General features: G+C 42.2%; 1 non-coding gene across 1 annotated transcript; it reads right to left on the bottom strand.

Annotated features, from left to right (window-relative positions):
• Nucleotides 1-2,141: 2,141 nt before the first annotated feature.
• On the bottom strand, nt 2,142-2,279 carry LOC119927747. Its single transcript, XR_005450722.1, has one exon. It is a non-coding gene; the product is annotated as a small nucleolar RNA SNORA7 (small nucleolar RNA).
• Nucleotides 2,280-9,622: the final 7,343 nt, after the last annotated feature.

Below are 9,622 nucleotides of genomic sequence, written 5' to 3'. Positions count from 1 at the left end.
GAAGGTAGTGGACCTACCTGAGGGGTAAGGACTGTGCCAACCTTGGGCCCTTCTCATCTCTTCCGTGGCACCCGGCTACTCCTGGCCTCGGAGCAGGGCAATCACGGTTGCTTTTTGAGGTTCTCCCTTCTGTCCCGGGGGCAAAAGTCAAAAGGTTATAGAACATCCGCTCTGACCAGGACACATTCCACTGAGGCCGGATCAGGTTCCTAAACTCGGCCAGAAGAGAGGGAACGAGAGGGTATGTGACCACTGATTGATGATTGTTCGACGGGTGAGGGGGCGAGGGTTCCTTGAGGCCTTTCGAGGGCAAAGTTACAGGCCATAACGCCTTCACCCTGGCTCTCGGGGGGTTGGAGCCCGGCTGCCGTGTACACAGTAAGTGCTCAATAAATACGATAGACTCCATGAATGAGCTTCATTCCCTGAGCTGAGGCCTCACCCCTTGAAGAGGGAGCCCTCCTGCCTTCCCCAGGTTGAATTCACTTTGTGAACTCAGGACCCAAATTTTTCTAACCCCGGGCAACTGGAGGGCTAGGGACAATTCCGGCGTCGAAGTGGGCCTGGTCTTCCTGTGGCGCAGCCACAGGGTAACTGATTGGATTTAGCATTATACTGAATGGGGGAGCTGAAAGATGGCAACGAGTCAGTGATTAATTTTTTTATGTTATTTGTTAAGCACTTACTATGTGCCAGGCACTGGATACAGTCCCTCTTCCACACAGGACTCCCAGTTTTAATCCCCATTTTACGGATGAGGTAACAGGCATAGAGAAGTGAAGTGATTTGCTAAAATGATTTGCCCAAGGTGACACAGCAGCAAAGTGGCAGAGCTGGGACTAGAACCCAGGTCCTTTGACTCCCAAACCCATGCTCTTTCCAGTAAGCCATGCTGATGATACTGAGGTTAAGGATTTTAGAGAACGGAAGAATGGTGGTATAGTCAACTGTGGTGGAAAATTGAATCCAATTTCTTCTCCCAACTTAAACCTTTAGATTGAGAGTTCCGCAGAAGACAGAGTCAGTGTTTAATTCCCTCCCATATATTGTTGCATGTTCCACAGGAGGTCAACAAGGGGGCTGATACAGTAATCAAGGCGGGAAAGATTAAGTGCTTGGATTAACATGATAGCAGCTTGGATGGAGAAGGAAGGGTAGATTTTAGAGAAGTAGTGGAGGTTGAATCGATAGGATTTAGTGATAGTAGTCGTCAGAGAAGTGCAGGGTCCAGAGGAAAGAACACAGGCTTGGGATTAAGAGGATTTGAGGTCTAATTCTCAGAAAAACCACTTGTATACTGTGAGACCTTCAGTTAAACCCGCCGTGGGCAGGGATTGTCTCTCTTTGTTGCTGAATTGTACTTTCCAAGTGCTTAGTAGAGTGTTTTGCACACAGTAAGTGCTCCATAAATATGATTGAATGAAAGAATTAACTTCTCTGAATCTCAGATAGTTACCTCACTGCCTCCAACTTGGACTGTGAGCACCAAGTGGGGCAGGGATTGTGTCCAAACAGAGTATTTTGTATCACTGGTTATGCGCAGGTTATGTGATTCTGTTACATTGTACTCTCCAGTGCTTAGTACAGTGCTCTGCACATAGTAAGCGCTCAATAAATACCACTGATTGATTGATCTACTAGTTGATTAATCTACAGTCATTCAGCTGATCTACCCCAGCCAGCACTTAATGTAAAACTTGGCATATTTTAAGTACTTAACAAATACCATTAAGAGAAAATATCTATATGGAAGTGGTAGCTTTAAGCCAAGGTAGCACATGAGCACCCCGAGGGAGTTAGAATAAGTGGGATGAATAGGCAACCCGTATCAGAGCTTTGAGGGACCCCTACAATGAGGTACGAGTCAGCAAAAGAGATCTAGGAGAGGGAAGAAGAGAACCAAGAAAAAATTTTCATTAACAATATGAAGAATTACAATTACCTTTTTAAAATTCACTCACAGAATTTTTAAAAATTGATTCTTGACATCCTGCCACTTATTAACTGCATGGGATATGTTTAACTAGTTACGGAGGGCTCCTAGGAAAGAAATAATCCCATAACTATACTGCACCATAATTGCACTGTCTTGTTTTATGCCATCAAGTTGTTTCCAACCATAATGACGGAGGGGAGTTTCGACTTGTAGCAGATTGCCTTCCACTTGCTAGCCACTGGCCAAGCTAGGAATGGAATGGATATGCCTCTGCTTGACTCTCCCTCCCATAGTCAAGACTGGTAGAGGACTGGAAACTCTCCAGGTGCGGCCTTGAGAGGTGGATATGATTTTAGTAGGTCGTTAAAGATGATGCTAGTCACATGATGCTTGATAGTGCCTTCTAGAGCTCTCATTATTTGATTGTAAGCTCCTTGAATAATGATAATAATAATAATAATAATAATGACAATTATTAAGTGCTTACTAAGTGCAAAACACCATTCTAAGCACTGGGGAGGTTACAGGGTGATCAGGTTGTCCCACATGGGACTCACAGTCTTCATCCCCATTTTACAGATGAGGTAACTGAGGCCCAGAGAAGTTAAGTGACTTGCCTAAAGTCACACAGCTGACAATTGGCAGAGCCGGGATTTGAACCTATGACCTCTGACTCCAAAGCCCGTGCTCTTTCCACTGAGCCACGCTGCTTCTTGAAGATATGGATCATGTCTACTATCTCTATTGCACTCTCTGTAGCACGTAGTACACTGCTCTGCTCAAAGTTAGCATTCAATAAATTCTATTACTGGGTTGATTTAAATGATTTTCATTAACAATATGAAGAATTACAATTACCTATTTTAAAATTCACTCACAGAATTTTTAAAAATCGATTCTTGACATCCTGCCACTTATTAACTGCATGGGATATGTTTAACTAGTCATGGAGGGCTCCTAGGAAAGAAATAATCCCATAACTATACTGCACCATAATTGCACTGTCTTGTTTTATGCCATCGAGTTGTTTCCAACCATAGTGACACCACAGACCCCTCTATCCCAGAACATTCCAGGGGCAACCCTGAGAGGGGAATTGCATTGTAGTATTCTTCAGATCATTTCAAATTGATGATTTCATTTTGATTTGAAAATATCTCCAAATTACGCATGCTTTAGGTAATACAGCCTGGAGTAACCTGTCTTAACCTGTTTTTACACTTTATTTACTTTTAAGTAGCTTTGCTATTTTGAATGACATGGAAAAAATTAGGGATTATAAATGTGAAGAAGCTAACAAATTTGGATCCTATTTTTGACACCTATGTAGTCTCCTATTAAGATTTAAAACAAAGGTTTCCATGCAAATGCAGGACAAAGATAGAGCTAAATTGAATTTAAACACTGTAATTCAGTATTTTTATAGTTTACAAAACATAATGTGAAATATAATCTTGGTTTAAATAAAGTAAACAGAGCATCAATATAGGGAAAGATTGGGACCACAGTTATGAAGCATGCTTTACCTCTGTATGTCACACAGACAGACTTGCAATTAGAAAGCTTTTCTTTGCATATCTCTATATTGAGATAATCCATTTTAGAATTTAAACCACCAGCAATAATTTTTATAGTGGACATAGATTATGTCTTCCAGTTGTGGTTGGGGATTAAGACTGTGATCCCCATCTGAGCCCCTCTAAACTGTAAATTTGTTGTGGGCAGAGAATGTGTCTGTTTATTGTACTGTACTCACCCCAGTGCTTAGTACAGTGCTCTGCACACAGTAAGTGCTCAATAAATTCGATTGACTGCCTGGCATGCGGCTCACAGGAGGGAGAACAGGTAATGAATCACCATTTTACAAATGAGGAAACTGAGGCACAGAGAAGCCAAGAGACTTGTCTAAAATCACTCAGCAGACAAGTGGCAGAGCTGGGATTAGAACCCAGATCCCCCTGATTCCTAGGCCCATGCTCTTTCCACTTGGCCATGGTGCTTCTCTTCTGCCATGTTTACCACATGGAGATGTTTCCCAGACTACCAGCAGTTTCCTGGGAAGCCAGTTACCGCTTCTAGGGGATTTGTGTGGGTTTAGATTCATTTTTGATTCAAATTCCAGTCTTCTTGGGCTCAGGGAGCAGAAGGCCTGAAGGAAGAGTGGATGGAAGTTTCTCCCTCTCCAAGCTGTCTGAGTAAAAGCAGCTGTGCATGTCAGCGCACTACATTGGGGCAGGTGGCCCTTGTTGTCTCAAAAAAGCTAAATCAAGGAGCCAAACTCCAAGAGCTCTCTCCTCTCAGAAAGAAGATGGGGCAAAAAAGTTGTTTGGAATCAGGAAACCCAGTCTAAAGGCTATGGGAAATGGACTACTCTAGTCAAGATTACTTAATTTCTCCTGAGAATCATTCCAGTGCATGAGGGGAAATAGGAGCAGTCGCTCTGGATTATGGGCTTCTACACTCAGAATCCTCAAAGTGAGGAAAAAAACCCTGAAATCTCTAGGAGACTCAGTCTCCAAATGGGGAGTTTTCTAATCAGGAATATTGACTCAAACCTCTCCCCAGCTAAAAGGCAACTATCTAGATTGAGTCAGAGAAGCAGCATCGCCTAGTGAATAGAGCAAGGGATTGGGAGTACGATGGCCCTGGGTTCTAATTCCTGCTCCTCTGCTTGCCTGTTGTGAGACCTTGGGTAAATCACTTAGCTTCCCTGGGCCTCAAGTACTTCATCTGTAAAAGACTGGGATTAAGACTGTGAGCCCCATGTAGGACATGGACTCTGTCTGACCTGGTTGCTTTATATCTACTCCAGTGCTTAGAACAGTGCCTGGCACGGCGCTTAACAAATACTTTAAAAAAAAAAGTCAGGTTTATGAGTGACTGAAGCCAATATTTGGGAAGCACCATGGTTTAGTGGAAAGAGCACAGGCTTGGAATTCTGAATATCTGGGTTCTAATTACAGCTCTGCCCATTGCCTGCTGTGTGATTTTGGGTAAATCACATAATTTCTCTGTGCCGCTTTCATTCAGTCATATTTATTGAGCCCTTACTGTGTGCAGAGCACTGTACACAGCACTTGGGAGAGTACAATGTAACAATAAACAGATACATTCCCTGCCCACAATGAGTTTACAGTCTAGTATGAGGATTAAATATCTGTCCCCCTTCTGCTTAGACTCTGAACCCCATGTGGGACAGGGACTGGGTCTAATCTGCTTATTAGTCTACCCTAGTGCTTAGTACAGTACTTGGCACATAGTAAGCACTTAATAAATGCCATTATCATTATTATTGGTTGAGTGGGGTAACCCAATTTTGAAACATGGGATGCAGTCTAACAGAATCTTGCCTGGGGCTAAAGGTACTAAAACTGATGCTGATGCTCTGAAATGATAAAGAAAAAATAGACGAGGCATTACTCAAACAGAAAACAGAGCATTTCTTAAACCCTTAAAGAGCAAGTTTGGCAGCTGAAGAAAATACCAAATCTTTTACTACTGAATCATCAATTTGGCAGCCTAAAATATCAACTCATTAATAATTTATCCACCAATTATTTCATTGGGAGAAACAGAAAGTAGCTTGATGGATGATTAAACAATTGTGTTCACAATGCAGTAGACTCTGACATTGCCTGGAATGATAGGTAATTATGGGATTTTTAAGAATTTACTAGGTGCTGAGGGCTGGGGTCCACATAAGATGAAAAGATCGGGCTCAGACCCTTGTGCATATGGGACTCATAATCTGCGATAAAGAGAGCAGACATTTTATCCCCGTTTGACCTTTGAGGGAACTGAGGCACAGAGGAATGACTTGCAAAGCAGGTAAGACTCAGAGCTAAGACTCTCTCTTGGGCAAATTTTGTTTAAAAAAAAAACAAGCAACAGGTATTTTGGTAGAGAGAAGGATTAAAGACAAAGAGTTACTGATTTAGATTTTCCATTAAAGAGCAATTTTCTTTTATGGTATTGATTGAGCACTTACTATATACCGGGCACCGTTCTAAATGCCGGGGTAGACACCACAATGGCCAGCATTTTCAGAATCACTGTATAGCAAATGTGAGAAGACACCACTGACTGTGAAGTGAGAGAGTGTGTTTGTGTGTGTTAGTAACACACCAATGGTGATTCACAGTCTGGACTTTACGCATACACTCTCTTGTGTTGTCACTTATGTTTGCAGTCCGTGGCCTTTTTTCCAGTTCATCTTATGGATCTACGAGACTTCCTGTGATTAAGTTATTCAAGGAATGGTTTACCAGCGCTTTCTGCTTGGCAGTATGCAAAGCAGTCACTTTTTGACACAATCTAATTTTTATGGTTTGCAAGCAAACTAATGTGCTCTTTACCTTTAACAATTAAAAAAAATGAGTTTTCCAGTGAAACCATTGTCAAACTTATTTGGAAAATAGAATTAATAGTGTTAAAGGAATTCAGTACCCACCCCTTTACTACTATTTATTCAGCATTCCCATCGAGTTTGACAAGGTTTTGGGTGATAGTTATGATATGTTATTCATTGATATTTCAAAGACATAAAGCAGTCAAAAATGCTGTGCAGAGTTACTGCAACGAACAACTTGGACCAGTAGTTTGAGATGAAATTCTGGTGCAAATGAATGCTGTTAGGAAAATTGAGTAAAGCACAAGTATGCAGTTAGATCAAGCATTACCACGTTTAGAAAAGTCCAAAAAAATCTCAACCAATCAGGTTGGACACAGTCCCTGTCCCAGGAGGGGGTTCACAGTCTCAGTCCCTAGTTTACAGATGAGGCACAGATAGGTGAACTGACTTGCCCAAAGGTTTATTGAAGGCACATCTCCTCAGGGAAGACCTTGACTAAGCCCTCTTTTCCTCTTCTCCCATTCCCTTCTGCTTCACCCTGACTTGCTCCCTTTATTCATCTCTCTCCTGCCAACACCGAGCCCCAGAGCACTTATGTGGGATTTGAACCCACGACCTCTGACTCCAAAGCCCCTGCTCTTTCCACTAAGCCATGCTGCTTCTCATGTAATGAGCGCCCACCATGTGCAGGGCACTGGGCTAAGCGCTCGGGAGGCCTAAGGCGGCCCCACAACCTGTATATATGTATATCTGTTGGTACGTATTTATTACTCTATTTACTTATTTTATTTGTACATATTTATTCTTTTTATTTTATTTTGTTAATATGTTTTGTTTTGTTGTATGTCTCCCCCTTCTAGACTGTGAGCCTGCTGTTGGGTAGGGACCGTCTCTATATGTTGCCAACTTGGACTTCCCAAGCGCTTAGTACAGTGCTCTGCACGCAGTAAGCACTCAATACGATTGAATGAATGAATGAAGTGGTGGAGACAGGATTAGAACCCATGACCTTCCAACTCCCAGGCCCGTGCTCTATCCACTATGCCATGCTGCTTCTCTAAACAGCAAGTTAAAAATGCCATTCCATGCATAGAACACTCCTAATGATTGCTGAATTGAATTTGACTGATGTGGGGTTTTAAAAAAAAATGTATTATGTCCTATTATCTTGTTTTCTCAGTCTATAGAATTCCCAATCCAATAATGATTTGCTTGTGGTTTAAGAACCCTGAGCCACATTCAGAGATAATGCAAGCATAGAGTGATAATCATTATTATGGTATTAAGGATTTGTTCTGTGCTAAGTGGAGGGTAAACACCAGGTTATGAGATTGGACACAGGGCCAGGGAGAGATGGGGCTCATTAGTTTATGCCCAATTTACAGATGAGGAAACTGAGGCCCAAAGAGGTTAAGGAGAAGCAGCGTGGTCTAGTGGACACAGCAGAGGCCTGAGAGTCAGAAGGACCTGGGTTCTAATTCTAGCTCCATCATTTGTCTGGCAAGTCACTGAACTTCCTTGTGCCTCAGTTACCTCATTTGTAAAATGGGGATTAGGACTGTGACCCCCATGTAGGACAAGGCCTGTGTCCAACCCAATTGGCTTGTTATCCACCCCAGCACTCAGAACAGTTCCTGGCACATAGTAAGTGCTTAACAAATACCACAATTATTAATATCAGTATCCTCTTCAATGCTTAGTACAGTACTTGGCACATAAAAATTGTTTAACAAATGCCACTATTATTAAATAACTTGCCCAAAGATCACAGGGCAGGCCAGTGGCAGAGCTTCTCCTCCCATGCACTTGACATTAGTGTTGAGAGACAGTGTTACCCAAAGGAGAATCCCTAATTGATCAATCAATCCTATTAAGTGCTTACTGTGTGCAGAGCACTGTACTAAGCATTTGGGAGAGTAGAGTACAACGGAGTTGGTAGACACATTCCCAGCATAAATTCAAGGAATCTTCATAGAACCTTGAGTCCATCCCTCAACCCACAGGCATGAATGTATCCAGTATTTTTCTTTATAGGAATGGAAAGAAAAACCATTCAAGTACCTCCACAAAAGGGAGATGTGATCCTCTAGACTGAAAGCTTGAGAATGTGTCTGTTTATTGTTGTATTGTTCTCTCTCAAGTGTTTAATACAGTGCTCTGCACACAGTAAGCACTCAATAAATATGATGGAATGAGTGAATGGCACCACAGTAGACGCTCAATAAGTAGTCAGCAGCCACGCAGTCACTGAAGGTGATGAATCTGGACCATGTCAAAACAAATGTTAGCAGAGAGGCAACTCTCCCTTAGAGAAATTCCACAGCCTCGCTCTGAAATCCGCTCAAGTGTTTAACAATCCTTCTCGACAGAGATTCTACTTTTTATCTCTAATTCAAATCCCTTCTGTTTCAGTTCAAGTTAATTACTCCTTCTGGATTCCAAGAAGCCAATAGTCATCATAATTCTCTACACTTAATATTTGTTATCCCTGCTTGCTTAAGGGCAAGAATACACTCAGTTGAGATTTCCCAGTTCCTACCACAAGACATGTCATCTCTTAGTAATGTGAAACTGAGTTACAGCAACCAGCAAGCAATGTGCATGTTGCCTAGCGATTCAGAACACGAAGCAAAGGCCCAATATGACAACTGAAGCTGTCTGAGTATTTTTCAAATAGGTAAGAGTTCCATCTGATCATAACTGACTCGATATTCATTCATTCAATCATACTTATTGAGCGCTTACCATGTGCAGTTTACTGTACTAAGGCTTGGGAAAATACATTATAACAATAAGCAGACACATTCCCTGCCCACAACGAGCTTATGATATTTACCCCACCTTTAGCCCTGCATAGCCTTAATTAAAGGGCATAGCCTTAATTTATTGTAATGTTTGTCTCTCCCCCTAGTCTGTGAACTCCTTGTGGGCAGGGAACATACTTACCAGCTGTGTTATATTGAACTCTCCCAAGCTAATCAATCAATCATATTTAATTTTTAATGGCATTTATTAAGCACTGACTATGTGCAGAGCACTGTTCTAAGCACTGGGGAAGTTACAAGGTGATCAGGTTGTGCCACATGGGGCTCACAGTCTTCATCCCCATTTTACAGATGAGGTAACTGAGGTACAGAGAAGTTAAGTGACTTACCCAAAGTCACACAGCTGACAATTGGCGGAGCTGGGATTCGAACCCATGACCACTGACTCCAAAGCCCGGGCTCTTTCCACTGAGCCAGGCTGCTTCCCAGGGCACAGGGTACAGGGCACTGTACTAAGAGCTTGGGAGAGTACAACACAACAATATTCATTCATTCACTATAACACACACA

This window comes from Tachyglossus aculeatus, chromosome 4 (assembly GCF_015852505.1).
Source record: "Tachyglossus aculeatus isolate mTacAcu1 chromosome 4, mTacAcu1.pri, whole genome shotgun sequence".
Classification (NCBI taxonomy): domain Eukaryota; kingdom Metazoa; phylum Chordata; class Mammalia; order Monotremata; family Tachyglossidae; genus Tachyglossus; species Tachyglossus aculeatus.
The sequence above is the reverse complement of the archived record's forward strand: the minus strand, read 5'-3'. Positions and strand labels throughout refer to the sequence as shown.